Source organism: Ceratotherium simum, unplaced genomic scaffold (assembly GCF_057802395.1).
Source record: "Ceratotherium simum simum isolate JZ-2026a unplaced genomic scaffold, ASM5780239v1 HiC_scaffold_44, whole genome shotgun sequence".
Taxonomy (NCBI): Eukaryota; Metazoa; Chordata; class Mammalia; order Perissodactyla; family Rhinocerotidae; genus Ceratotherium; species Ceratotherium simum.
Genome location: NW_028261260.1, coordinates 1,101,908 through 1,117,136, shown reverse-complemented (window position 1 = coordinate 1,117,136; position 15,229 = coordinate 1,101,908). Strand labels below are relative to the sequence as shown.

The 15,229-nt window shown below is 40.9% G+C and overlaps 2 long non-coding RNA genes across 3 annotated transcripts in view; one reads left to right on the top strand and one right to left on the bottom strand.

The window, feature by feature from the left end:
- Positions 1-10,626: 10,626 nt before the first annotated feature.
- Positions 10,627-13,254, bottom strand: LOC147911272 (uncharacterized). The gene is made up of 2 exons (XR_015551346.1): positions 11,296-13,254; positions 10,627-10,918 (listed from the first exon to the last, which is right to left on the bottom strand). It is a non-coding gene; the product is annotated as an uncharacterized LOC147911272 (long non-coding RNA).
- Positions 13,255-14,399: 1,145 nt separating this feature from the next.
- The window catches only part of LOC147911270 (uncharacterized), a 33,168-nt gene continuing 32,338 nt past the window's right edge, over positions 14,400-15,229 (top strand). For both annotated transcript variants that reach the window (XR_015551336.1, XR_015551337.1), the window contains exon 1: positions 14,400-15,179. This is a non-coding gene — a long non-coding RNA (uncharacterized LOC147911270). The remainder of the gene's footprint in view (positions 15,180-15,229) is intronic.

Genomic DNA, 15,229 nt, shown 5'->3' with positions numbered 1-15,229 from the left:
AAAACTTTTCCCAGCTACAGACAAATAGAATCTGGACAGAATGAGAAGGCTCATAACTACACCTGGCACCAGGGAGTAAAGTGGAAATCTCACAAAGGAGGCCACTTTGAGGCCTATAAACACCTTGCAAAACTACTCATTAGTATTTCAGAACAACAACATGTTTAGGATGTATGTGTTCAATATATGCATGTCCTGGGTTCTCCCTATGATATTTTCCTTACTTATATGTATATTTCGCTAAACCTTTGTTGATTAGAAAGCAAAGCGAAGAGAATAAGAGTGTGGCAGAGGTAAAGAGCAAATTAAAAACAAAAAACATACTGTAGTCATCACGTTGAGACTATAAAGTAAACTGAATTAACTGATGGACAGGAGATGCTCTTTCTGTAATTTTTTTTTAACAAATTAAGAGATTCATAAAATATTCTTCAGCATTGACGGTAATATACAACGCATAGATGAGTTAGTTCAAGCTTTACCTTCAGGGACAGTCATTGACCCTAATAGAGAATTCAGATTCCAGGGGTCAGCTAGTCTTGTATCAGAAAGTGTCACATTTCAGAGCTGGCTGTGCGTTTCAGCTATTCACATCTCTTTAAGCTAGTCATATCTTGATAAGCACCACAGGCTTTGCTACTTAGCTTACTTAATATCAGAAATAGCTTTTCATTGGTGAAATGAATGGTTCGTTTAATTAGCACGAATTTAGAAATGAGCTCTCATTGGTGAAACTGAAAGAATTCTGTATATGTGCATTGGCCAAAATATCAGAGAATATCCTCATACTTAGAGGAAGAAGGTAAGACTCGGGCAAGGAGGATGTCAGGCGTGATGTCCTGACAGTGCTGCACCAGCTGCTGGTTTAGGAAAATGTCTCCCTGCCTGTTGCCAGCCATTAGGCACAGGATCCTGCCTCCTTCATATCTGTATCATGTGAATCTTTCATGGAAGGTGTAGCCGGGCATCTATCAGGGTAGCAAACTGCACATCCCCTGATGAATGGACTCTTGCCTAGAGCGCTTCATCATCCTAATACAATGATTCCACTCAGTCTTGGACATCGCTGGCTCCATATAAAAGAGGTGGCACCAACAGCCAAAGGGATAAATGGTTTCACTTAGGATTCCACGTTCACCCCAATACAATGTATGCTATAAGCACTCTATACAACCCCATGTAAACTATATATATATGGAAAGTTCAGTTGGTCCTCCAGGCTTTCAGCCACACCCCAGGACTCTCACACACTACAGTGCTGTGAGGTAATCTCAAAACCTCTCCTTCACCTCATGGCTCCAGTAGCAGAAAATAAGGAAAACACAATTTCTTTCATGGTTTTTTAGTGTCTACAGATGCCATCTCTTCAACCAGACTATCACTTATATTTTTCTACATGCCTCCTGTCCACCCCCCAAATTCATCTCTCCCTGTTTCTTGAGTCAAGCTCCACTTCTCTAGAAGGCCCTCCCTGGTCCTCCCCTCACAGAGTCTCATCAATCACTAAAGTCTGGTTGATGGCCCAGCTCACCTGGACCACTTCGGAATCAGCACACAAACACGGCACACCTGCACCCCTCGTTTTGACAATAATGTTGTGCTTTCTGGAAGGGTGGCGGCTTAACACTTTCCTGAGTGTATCTCATCTTCCCTCAAATGCACTGAAAGTCTCTTCAGCACGAGAAGTGTGCACACTTGTCCTGTCAATACCCCCACTCTTGACAATGTGATGATGACTGCATAACAGCCACTTAATGTCTATTGAATGAACACGCTTGTCAGGTAGAAAAATAAAGGAGATGGCTTGTCAATATGAGCAGCAGCTGTAGCTGGTAATCTCATATTTTCATCATTTGCTTAACAAGGGACCAAAAGATACCCACAAACTTTGTAGGTTTCATTTCAAAAAACCAAGGTAGAAAGTTATCAGTTATATTGAAATAATGGCAATTACAGAAGATAAAGAAAAATACTGAGTAGACAAAAATCCTAGGATATCATCAATACTGGCGCCCAGACAGATCTCCTAACTTTACAAGGCCTCAGCGTTCTCATCAGGAAATCAGGAATGATACCCGCTCTGGCCCTGTTCATAGGGCTGGTGTGAGGCAGGAGCAAACACTATGCGGAAAGAGCTAAGACGATGACAGCTGTTATTCAGAAATAACACACCAGGAGTACCACTCCTTTTGACATTTTAAAAATCTACGTTTAGGGCCGGCCCCGTGGCTTAGCGGTTAGGTGTGCGGGCTCCGCTGTTGGCGGCCCGGGTTCAGATCCCGGGCGCGAACCGACGCACCGCTTCTCCGGCCATGCTGAGGCTGCGTCCCACATACAGCAACTAGAAGGATGTGCAGCTATGACATACAGCTATCTACTGGGGCTTTGGGGGAAAAAATAAATAAATAAAACAAAAAAAATCTATGTTTAGTTAGAATAATCACGCATTATTTCCTGTATTTAAAAATTTCTCCTCGGAGGAATTCAAAGTCATCACCATATGCCCACATCACGGCCTCTCCAGAACCAGTGCTGAATCTTTGCTTTATTGTGAGAAGCTAGTTGAGCAAACTTGAGACTCCAGAGCTTTCTTGGCATTTGTGCTGATTGTCACTGTTTTTCATTCACTTAATAAATTTGCTGTGGCATTTCCTCGACCATTGAGGCATGTCTTTTTCTCTGCTGTGTTTCTGTTTAGCATTTCAGAAATGTAGTTATTGGGGCCGGCCCCAATAACTGCTCGGGGTTTGGGGGGAAAAAAAAAAGGAGGAGGACTGGCGATAGATGTTAGCTCAGAGCCGGTCTTCTTCAGCAAAAAGAGGAGGATTAGCATGGATGTTAGCTCAGGGCTGATCTTCCTCTCAAAAAAAAAAAAAAAGAAATGTAGTTATTTTCCAAGTAGGGTAATAAGCTCCTTGTCTGCAGACACTATATCCTATAACCCCTGTTTTCCCCAGGATATTACATATTCTGTATACATAACAGACACACAATGAGTACTAAGGAACTGATAAATAAATGGCAAGCAATAGGATATATTGGAGCACATGAGAAAGCCATTTGGGGTAAAACTAATTTGGCCGGAGTTTGTTTTTCCAAAAGGGCCTGTCGCCTGCATTGTGTATCTGCTTTCCCATGTCCCAAAGAGAAGAGAATATGCCCTTAAGATAAGGATGCCCTCATTGGCATTACCTTAAGCATGAGCATTTCTCCCCAAGCTAGGATTTGCTTGCTGCAGTCATCCTGTGACCACCTAGTTCGAGACAACAGACCTGACACCAGCCAAGCCCATCGAGACAGCAGACCTGCTCCCTGCTGTGTCCATCAATAGCTATTCTGGCAGGGCAGTCTGACAGGGCGATCTTGTCGCTATAGTAAAAGGGACATTACAATCCTATGTGATACATGCTCTTTGACAGCATATAACCGCTCTGTACACCCCACTTCGTTGATGCCCTTCCTTCCTTAGGGAAGGAAGGCCCTGGGCCATGGTCCTCAAAAGGCGGCTCATAATAAACTCACTCCAATTTTGATTTATACATTGATTATGGATTATTTATGTAGACATTTGTTGGTGTAGTCATGGCAGGATTTCAGAGAAACCCACCAGAGACCACCTGGAATCTACACTGAACTGGCATTGGGTACCAATAGGGGCCCACTGTGCCCTCCAGATCACTGCATTCTTCAGGTGACCCCAGTGAGTTCTCCTGAAACCTGGACCTCCTTATTGTAAGTCAACAGTTCAGAATTTATTTGAGCTGTTTTCAAGGCTTAAGGCTAGGTGTCTTAAGGGTGGGTGTACTGGTACATAATCTAGGTTAGAGGAACCTAAGGGGGAATTCCTAGGAACGAGAAACCCAGGGGGAATTTCCTAGACCAGGGGAGGCTAGGGGGCACTTTTGGAGTGAAGGGGCCCGGCTGACTCTTTTGATTTGGCTTAAAATTGGAAAGAATTGTGTTTATAAGGTCTGAACAAAACTTCTTGATAGAGAAATGAGAGACTGAATCTGTTCAGCTGTGAAAAAAAGGGACATTGCTCCTCCTGGCCTTTTGGGCATTCTCAGACCTGAAGCTGTAAAACTGCTAGAAGAAAACATAGGGAAGAGGCTCCTCGACATTGGTCTTGGCAATAGTTTTGTGGATATCCCACCAAAACTGCAAACAACAAAAGAAAAAAATCAACAAATGGGACTACATCAAACTTAAAATCTTCTGCCTAGCAAAACAAACAACCAACAAAATCAAAAGGCTGGGAGAAAAGTTTTACAAACCACGTATCAGACAAGGGAATAATATCCAAAATTTATAAAAAATTTATACAACCCATAACAAAATTTATAATGAACTCATACAACCCAATAACAAAAAAGCAATCCAATTGAAAAATGGGCAAAGGACTAAGTAGACATTTGTCCCAAGAAGACATCCAAATGGCCAACATGTACATTAGAAGGAGATCAATGTCACTAATCATCAAGGAAATGCAAACCAAAACCACAAAGATCCATCCCCTCACACCTGTAAGGATGGTGATCATCAAAGAGACAAGAGATAATAAGTGTTGGCAAGGATGTGAAGAAAAGGAAACCCTTGTGCGCTGTTCATGGGAATTTAAATTGGTGCAGCCACTATGGAAAAGACAGTGGAGGTTCCTGAAAAAATTAAAAATAGATACACTTCAGTATATTTATCCAAAGAAAATGAAAACACTAACTTGAAAAGATATATGCAACCCTGTGATTATTACAGCATTATTTATAATAGCTAAGATATGGAAACAATCTAAATGTCCATCAATAGATGAGTGGATAAAGAAAACGTGGTATGGGCCGGCCTGGTGGCATAGTGGTTAAGTGTGTGTGCTCTGCTGTGGCAGCCTGGGGTTCAGATCCCGGGTGCGCACTGCCTCACCACTTGTCAGGCCATGTAGTGATGGAGTCCCATATAAAGTTGAGGAAGGTGGGCACGGATGTTTGTCCAGGGCCAGTCTCCCTCAGGAAAAAATGGAGGGTTGGCACATGTTAGCTCAGGGCTCATCTTCCTCACAAAAAAAAAGTAAAGAAAATGGGGTATATACTTACAATGGAATATTATTCAGCCATAAAAATGAAAAAATCTTGCCATTTGCAATGTCATGGATGGACCTTGAGGTCACTATGCTAAGTGATATAACTGAGACAGAGAAAGATAAATACCATTTGATCTCAGTTATACATACAATCTGGCTCTCCAGTTTCTCACCAAACTGCCACTGGCAGGCCGAGTCAAGTACCAGTTTTCTTTAGTGAATACAAGGGAATGTCTCTCAGAAAAGGCTTTTAATTGCAGTGTGTCTTGGAATTTGTGTGTGAGACAGTCTTAATTCCTAGAGCTGAGGGAGGTTCTGCACAGTTTCAGATCCAGAAATGGAAGACAGAGATAGTTTGACTCAGCTCTAGGGACAAGCCTCTAAGGGCTCTGCAGTTTCTTGCCAAACTGCCACTGGCAGGCCGAGTTGAGAACTGGCTTTCTTTAGTGAATCTGAGGGAATGACTCTCAGAAAAGGTTGGTAACTGCAGTGTGTCTGGGAAGTTATGTGTGAGAGAGCCTTAATTCCTAGAGCTGAGGTAGGTTCTGCACAGACTCAGTTTCAACAATGGAAGACAGGGAGAGTTTGGCTTAGCTCTAGGAATAAGCCTGTAAGGGCTCTGCAGTCTTCTTGCCAAACTGCCACTGCCAGGCCGAGTGGAAAACAGGCGTTCTTTAATGAATCCGAGGGCATGTCTCTTGGAAAAGGCTTGTAACTGCAGTATTAGTGGTGGCTGTGTGCCTTGGCAGTTCTGGTGAATGGCTGAAATTCAGTGTTCAGATTATTCAATGCCATGATTTGGGATGTTCAAACAGAAACGGAGGCCCCTGTTCTGTGCCCAGATGGGAATTTATAGAGATATCATGAAGAGAGGTTCAAATTCAGTATACAAAATTCAGTTGATTTTCTATATACCAACAAATAATTGGAATATGAAACAATACCGTTAACAACACACACACATACACAAAGAAATCCTCAAGTGTAAATCCAATAAAATATTTACAGATATCTGTGGAAAAAAAATATGAGACACTCTTAAAAGCAATAAAGGAAAAAATAAATCAATTGAGATATATTCCTTGCTCATGATCAAAAGTCACAATATTATTAAGATGTCAATTCTTCTTAAATTGATCTAAAGATCCTGTGCAATTCCAATAAAAATCTCACCAAGCTATTTTGTAGATATTGAAGAACTCATTTGAAACCTTGAGTGGTCTAGACAATCCTGATGAAGAACAAATTGATGAACTCACACTTCTCAATTTCAAGATTAATTACAAAGTCAAGAGACTGCGATATTTTACAATACTACAATAATCAAGAGACCGTGATTTATTTTTTATAATTTTATTTATTTATTTTTTTCCCCCAAAGAACCAGTAGATAGTTGAATGTCATAGCTGCACATCCTTCTATTTGCTGTATGTGGGATGCTGCCTCAGCATGGCCGGAGAATCCGTGCTTCGGTGCACGCCCGGGATCTGCAACCGTGATATTTTAAAAATAGGGCCGGCCCCATGGCTTGGCAGTTGGTTGTGCGCGCTCTGCTGCAGGTGGCCAGGGTTCAGATCCCGGCCTCACCCCGACGCACTGCTTTTCCGGCCATGCTGGGGCCGCATCCCACGTGCAGCAACTGGAAGGATGTGCAGCTGTGACATACAACTATCTACTGGGGCTTTGGGGGAAAAATAAATTTAAAAAAATTAAAAAATAAATAAAAAATAAAATGAATAGACAGAGAGGTAAATGAAAAGTCATGGAAAGTCCACACAAAGACCTCTGCAAATACAGACAACTTGATCTTGGTCAGGACAATAAATGCACTCCAACATAAAAAATAATAGTCTTGGGCCGGCCCCGTGGCTTAGTGGTTAAGTGCGTGCGCTCTGCTGCTGGCAGCCCGGGTTCGGATCCCGGCTGCGCACCGACACACCGCTTCTCTGGTCATGCTGAGGCCGCGTCCCACATACAGCAACTAGAAGAATGTGCAGCTATGACATACAACTATCTACTGGGCTTTGGGGGGAAAAAATAAATAAATAAAATCTTTAAAAAAAAAAATAATAGTCTTTTAGGTCTTTAGTCTTTTAGTCTCTAGTCATCATCAACCATGGTGATGATACAAAAGGATGACCCTATGGAAATAAATGAACAAAGACACAAACTTTGCACCTTAGACATAAATTTACTCAAAATCACTCATCAACTTAAAATAAAATGCAAAACTGTAAAAATCATTCTGGGAAACAGGAGAAAATCTTCATGATTTATAGTTTGATGATTAGTTTTCATATACAACACAAAAAGCACAATCCATGAAGAAAATAATTGATCATGTGGACTTGGTTGAGTTTAAACTATCCAATCTGGGACAGACGGCATTCACAGAGTGGAAATACAAACTCCTGACTAGGATAATACATTTGTAAAACACATATCTGCAGAAAGACCTGTATGCAAAATATTCAAAGAACCAATCAAATACTGCAACAAGAAAACAAACTCCCCAAATTAAAATAAATAGACCAAAATATGAATAGACAAGTTACCAAAAATATATATATACATGGCAAATAAGCAAATATAAATTTCTCAACAACAAGAAATTATTGGAAAATAAAATGCATTGTGCATTAAGAAAAAGCAAATTAAACCACCAATGAGATACTCTACTCTTCTAGTAGAATAGCTAAAACCCAAAAACTGACAATACTAATTACTGGTGAGGATGTAGGACAATAGGAAATCTCATTCACTGCTGATGGGAATACACACAGTACAACCTCTTAAGAAGACATCTTGCTAATTCTTGTGAAGCTAAATATAGTGTCACTATATGGTGCACCAATTGTGCAGCAGTGTATTTCTCCAACTACTGTGAAAATATACATCCACACACAGACCCCTAAGAACATCTAAAAAGCAGCTTTATTCACAGTGGCCAAAACCTAGAAGGAACCAAGATGTCCTTTAACAAGTGAATGACACCCAAGCGTGGGACACTGAGTGAAGACACTTGAGGCACACATGGGCTACAGGCACAGGGTAAGGAAACACACGAGTTCAGACAGGGGCTAGAGGAACAGTAAATGAAAACACTGGTTGTCTAGATAGGCTGGAGGCACAGAGAATGTAGACAAACACGAGCTGGCATGGGCTGAAGCACAGCGGACAGCACACTCAGGGATGGAAAGGGATGCAGACACATGGAATGAGAGAGGCATGTGTGGTCTGGTATAAAATGTGGGCACAGGAGATAGAGACACTAGAGGAAAGTATACGCGCTGCAGGTAATTGAGAGAACGACATGAGTTGTCTGACATGGGTTTTAGAGAGAGGGGATGGAGACTCATATGGGTTGGCAAGGGCTACAGGAACAAGGAATGGAGAATTTTGAGAGGTGGTATGGACAGAGGGGAGAGAAAATCTTGACAAAACAAAAGGGCAGACATGGACTGCAGTCATATGAGATGGTGACACTCGACACAAGATATGAGCTTCAGGTAGAGGGATGGAGACACACAAAGGCTGGCATGGTTGCAGATCATGGGCTGGAGACGCTATGGGGCAGACATGGCTTGCAGCACAGAATTTAGAAATACACTAGGGAAGACAAGAGATACCAGCTACATCTGTATGTAGCCTTAAATGAATGTATGAGTATGGAAGAAAGACAGGAAATCCACAATCTCAGCTTCTGTCTCAAGAATTAAAAGAGAATAACACTGGAAAAAATACAGATAGGAAACAATAATAAAGATAAGAGTCAATGAAATAGAAAAATACTAAAGAAATAAATCAGGCTAAAAGTTATTTTCAAAATATTAATAATGTTAATAAACCACTAGCAAAACCGATTAAGGAAAAGAAAAAGAAATGAAACACAAATGACCAGTATCAGAAATCAAATAAGAAGTATTCTCTACAGAGTGCTTAGATCTTAACGAGATACATCATTTTGTGAAATACTTAGCACTACGAATTAGACAGCAAAGGTCAAAATTCACTTTATAAAAAATCCATATACTGAAACTGACACACAAAAAAACATAAAATAGGAAAACTCACATATCTACTAAATAAATTGAATTGTTAGATGGTTAAACCAACTAACCAACAAGAACAACAAACACTTTCCACAAGCAAAACTCTAGGTCTGGGATTATTAACTATTCCAGACAATAGAGGGAGGATGGAAGGAAAGGTTCAGATTCCAGATTAGACTGAACACAAAACTAATATAGATTTTATTCACATTGAATACAGTACAAAGATGATTCTTTACCACACAGGACCTCTGAAGTCACCTTTCCACTATACTACCCAATAAATTGAACCTAGAGAAGAACTGGAGAAAAAAAGCACAACACTTATAAATATATATATATATTTTTTATAATTTTATTTATTTATTTTTTCCCCCAAATCCCCAGTAGATAGTTGTATGTCACAGCTGCACATCTTTCTAGTTGCTGTATGTGGGACGAGGCCTCAGCATGGCCGGAGAAGCTGTGCGTCGGTGCGTGCCCGGGATCCGAAGCCATGGGGCCGGCCTTATTAAATATTTTTAATACAGTAAAGAAACTGAGGTTATCTAACCAGAAGAGGAAAATGCTAATAGGTGACATTTACCATCTTCAATGTATGAGGAAGTCCAGAGAAGGCTAAATTTAAAAAGTGGATATAAAGTGAAAATTATTTAAATAACACAAAGAAAAATTTTATTATATGGCAAAGTAATATAGCAGACAATCAACCAATCAATAAAAAACCAATTAATTAATGTATATCATTGATTAGAGATATCAGAACTGATTTCTGGAGTTAGTGGAGCATTTGTCCCTGGAAACTTCTCAGAAACAAACATTAAGGCATTTGTCCTGGATAGACTTTAGACCTTCTCCTGCTGGGGCTCAAGGCCCCTTCAAGTTTCTTCTGTAATTTTACTCTATTGCTAAATTAAATGAGAGAAGGCATAGTGAAGTCAAATATAAGTGTGGTCTGGGGGGTTCATTAGAGGAGTGGTGGAGAAACAGTAAACACACCTGGGATGCCGTAGGGTTCTGAGAAGCAGAGCAATAAAAGTCTGTAAAGGGCTTGAGACATATTAGGTCCTCAGTAAATAACCATTGTTATCACTAATAATTCATTTCCAATAGTGTAGATAAAAGAAAGTGGGCTATTCTGTCAAAAAAATCTTCCTCAAAAATGTCTTAATTGACTGAAGATTAAATAATCAAAGCTGGCTTTGTTTTTAATATTCTTTTCTAGCCAGGTAGGGGTTGACGGAAGCAAGCAAAGGAATTGGGCGACACTTAGGAGAGTCACAAACCTTGAACTCAGAGTAATCTTTGCTTTAGTCTCTGAAAATTCAGGAGCCTCTAGATCCAAATGTCAACACATTCAAGTTGTTGGTGAATCTTGATTAAGATTTTGATAGTTTTGGCTGTCTGCTCTAGCAAAGCATCCTTTGAAACCTAAGATTTCTAAGCCGGTGGTTCTCAATGTGTGGCTGGTCAGCAGCATCACCTGGGAAATGATCAGAGATGTAAATTCTTGGGTCCGCCATCCTACTGGATCACAAATTCTGGGATGGGCTCAGCATTCTGTGTTGTAGGGGACCTCCACACAGTTCTAATGCACACTGGAGTTCGAGAACCACTGTATTAGGAGAAGCCAGTCCTAGGTACAACATAGGGTTAGCGTGGATTCCTCTCTCACGAGGGCTTCTCCTGAGGCCCCATGGCCAAAATAAGGATTCTTTTTTATGGCCATAGGAAGAAGTATCGGCTCAACTCCAGGTAGCCTTCTACAGCAATTTTTCCAATATGACCAGGAGCTCTGAAATTTGGATTCAAAAAAGAAAAAAATATAAAAATTGGCTCAACGTTCAAGAAATTTTCCTGCTTTAGATTGAGGGTGGAGAAGTAGCTGAAATAGAGAAAAATTTCCCAGAACACTGATCTATCATTTCTTGATGGAAACCACTGAGTACGTTCAGTGGAACTAAACAATGACCAGGAAGGTTATGGTTAGTCTGATGTGTTAGAGGAGAAAGAAACACAAAGATAAAGCAAAAAAAAAAAAAAAAATAGGAGAGAGGAAGAGTAAGGAAGGGAGATAGACACAGCGACCATCAGTCAGAGGTGGTGAGAGGAGGGGGAAGGAATAGAAGATGCAGAGGGAGAGAAGCAGCTGCCGCTCGGTAGGAAACATACCTGTTGACACTGTGCACGTGTGGCTTTCATAGAAAGGTGTAAGGTTTCTAAAAAGCAAAGAAAATAAAAACAAATCCATCCAATATAGTAACTTGTCCTAAATATTAATTGATCAGGTCTGATCACGCTGATGTCTTCCTTCTCCTTTATTTCATTCCTGTCTCAAATTCTATGTCCTGCCCTTGTCTAAGGCTTCAGAAACACACCACAATTCAAACTGTCACAAGGTGAACTTTTTAAATCATTTCATCTTCTTCTTCCTTGCCCTTCTGCACAAAATAGATGCCCTACAGTGTTAGCTCACCTTTCGGTGCCTTTCAAAAAATCTTTAAACACTTTATTCTTAACAATACTGCTTTAGATTCACAGAGAATTGAACAGATAGTATGTCGGGAGAGGGAGAGAGTCTCCCTCTGCCCTTTCCCTTAAGGTTCTTATGGCTGGCCAAATAACTAACAAGACAGGTTAGCAGGAGAAAATAATACCAAGTTTAATAACGTGTATACATGGGAGAAACTCAGAAATGAGCAACTCGTCACTCTGTCTAAGCTGCTTGCTTAAGTATCGCAGCTAAAGGCGAGGAGCGTGTTGGGGGCGGGTAGTGGCTTGGGACTTCAGAGGGCAGGAAAACAATTCTTTTCAGGGTCATCTATAGATAATGTGGTCAGGAGACACAGAGTTTTTGATAAAAGAGGCTTGGTGCCTTTCCTATTGTAACCTCTATCCTACATTATCTTTACAGCCATCATGATAGAAGATCTGTTCCAGGAAGGAGCCACCATGTATAAATTCTTTAGGCAGTTAGTGGGGGAGGTCAAATGTCCCTCAGAGAAAACAATCAAGGTAAAGAGATATATTTCAGGGTGGCCAAATCTTGATCTCCCACAGTACATAGAGCTCCATACACCCACCGTACTGCCTCTCCCCTCTCTCCCAAGCGCCATCTCCCCTGTTATTAACACCTTGCATTAGTGTGATACGTTTGTTATAATGAATGAACAATATTGAAACGTTGTTATTGTTGGGGAAGTGAGAGAGAATCTCCCTCTGCCCTTTTCCTTAAGATTCTTATGGCTGCCCAAATAATTAACAAGACAGGTTAGCAGGAGAAAATAATATCAAGTTTAATAACATGTATACATGGGAGAAAGCAGGGACATTGCGTTTCTCAACACAATAGCAGAAATTCTCGTCTTAAATACCATGTTCAGCTAATGATAAAGGAGGATGTTGGGGGTGGGGAGAGTCAGTTACAGGAGATTATCACTAAAGCACAGTAAACAAGAGTAAGGCTGTTATGCAGATTTAAGACCTCATTTTTCACATTGATAAGTTTCTAGGAATGAGGTCATCCCCCCTCTTCCCAAATACAGAGAGGGAGATACCTTTACAAATGGAGATTTCCCGTATAAATGTAAATGTCTGTCTGGCAACTCCTTGCAGGGCCATCCAAAGAATGTGGCCAGAGACAGAACTTCTGAGAAGATGGGCTTGTTGGTGCCTTTTCTATTGTAACATCTATTACACATTATATTACAGCCATCAGACAGAAGATCTGTTCCAGGAAGGAGTTACTATGTCAAATTCTTTAGGCAGTTAGTGGGGGAGGTCAAATGTTCTCAGAGAAAACAACCAAGGTAAAGAGATAGATTTCAGGTGGCCAAATCTTGATCTCCCACATTATGAACTACAGTCCCTAGATTAAGGGTCACTCTTTGTGTTGTACAGTTACATGAGTTTTGACACACATATAGTGACATGTAGCCACCATTATGTACAGAACAATCTCACCACCCTAATAATCCTCTGAGCATCAGGTTATCTCTTAGTGGCTTTTTAAAATATTAACAGTTGTCAGAATGACATAAATTTTTACCACAAAAAATGTTCCACAGGTGTTAAGTTTTGTTAGTCTCACTATTATGATCACTATGAGAAATAATGAAAAAAAATGAACTCCTATATAAACAGCAAAAATCACAGAATTTTAAAGATAAAAAAGATCTGGAAGATTAGGAAATCCTACATTCTTCAAGACCCTGCCCTCCAGTCTCTCAGCTTTCTGTGTCATTTATCTGCCGACTCCACTGAGGAGAAAGAAAGAAATCGATAAAGAAAAACAAAGCAAAAATCAAATTTTGGTTCTAAGTAGTCCTCTTGAGCCTGAGTTAATCAAGCATGGATTCTTTTTTACTGCCTATTTGCATCAGGAACATAATTACTAGCTAGAGCCTAATTTGAGAATATTCATTAGAAATGAAAGATGTCATATCTAAGAACAGAATGGAATTCACTGAGGCTTTATTCTTGGGATATTTGTAGGATGAAGTCAGGACATGCTGTGAGAGTGATAAATAAGTTCTATATATTTTTCTTCTCCAAGACCATGGATTTCAGCCACACTTTATACCCATGTACTTTGCAACAATGAAAAACAATTAAACACTGACCTTGAATATTTTGCCCTCAGATACATTAGTCTTTAAAATATAAATTGAGCAATTTTAATCTAGATGAGTGAAAGACTATGGACATTTCTAGAATGTCACGTTAGGTCCTTTAGAAGTGAAGAATTGACTTTATAAAGCATTTCTATTCCTTCTCATACCTTGACAATAGTGCTACTGTGACTCTGTTTTAAAGAGGATAATGGCAGGCTTTACTTTGATTTGCACCTTTTTGTTTTAAGTACATTTACTTAATATTTCTCAGTCTCTTGAAAACTTTTATCATTAAGCTCAACCTTCATTTAAATCACCAGACCTATTTGATGAAGGCGACGTGAATATTTACTTGCAAACTCCTTAGAAAATTACTAATTTAACCTTACTTCAGATGATCCATTGTAGAACTCAAACTGGATTTCCCAGGACCCTCAGAACGGCTCATAACTATGTGTTTGTACATTTATCTGGGAAGATATTATCTAAGGGTAATTGTTCTTCCCAAATGCTTTCTTTACCTCAAACAGCAATACTTCCAAAGTTTTAATGAAAATGTGGCCAATTTGGTGAAAACCAAGTGACTTGTTTGTTTTTGCATGCCAATGAGATTAAGAAAATAAGTATTTTAACTATTGTTATTGATTATAAAAATCAGAACTTAAGGAAACAAACTTCTTTGTCCAAAGACATTTCTGCAAGTGAAATCGTCAGAAAAACTGACAGCTAGCCTCCCATTTTAACCACTCAACCATAAGAAATGTAATATGGTGGGCAAACATGTGAGCGTTGTCACCTGCACGAGTCCCCAAGGCTGTGACCCCATCACGGCCACAACTCAGAGGAAGGAGCCGGCAGAGGGGAGACAGCTGTGCCCTCAGTGTCCTTCCTTCCTAGGTCAGAACTCAGTCCCAGCTGCTCACTGTCTAGTCTTCTGGGGAAGCAGATAATTCTTCTGGGGACACGACACATCAGGTGTTAAGGATGTCATTGTTCTTTTTTAAACAAATGTTAGATCATGTAACGTGCTTCTCAGGACAGGAGGAGCCGCCTCAAGGGAAGGCAGATCTTCTCCAGGAACTGATGGTCATCCAGGGAGAGCAGAGTCAAGGAATGCAGAGTGCCAGCCAGCTCCCGCTCTCCCTCTCAGGTACACCTTGGTCCCCGCACCCCCATCCCCCTCCCGGTGCCCCCCAGCGGCTCCCATTGTTCTTGGAGGCCCGCGCATGCGCAGGACTGGCTCTCAGAGCGGCAGAGGGGTTGGCGAGCTGGAGAGCCCCAGGGCGTGTGCACTGGAGGTGGGGCCCCAGGTGCGCAGGTGGCTGTCTCGGAGGTTTGTGTAGGGGGATTGGCGGTTTCTGGATCCTTCCTCCATGATTTTCAGCACAGGGGAGCTCTCCTTTCTGCAGTGTGGAGGAGCGCTGGGCAGGAGGCGGCGCTGAGGTAGGTGGTGGGCGGCGGGCTGGGTGTGGAGATCTCCGCCGCAGATGGCG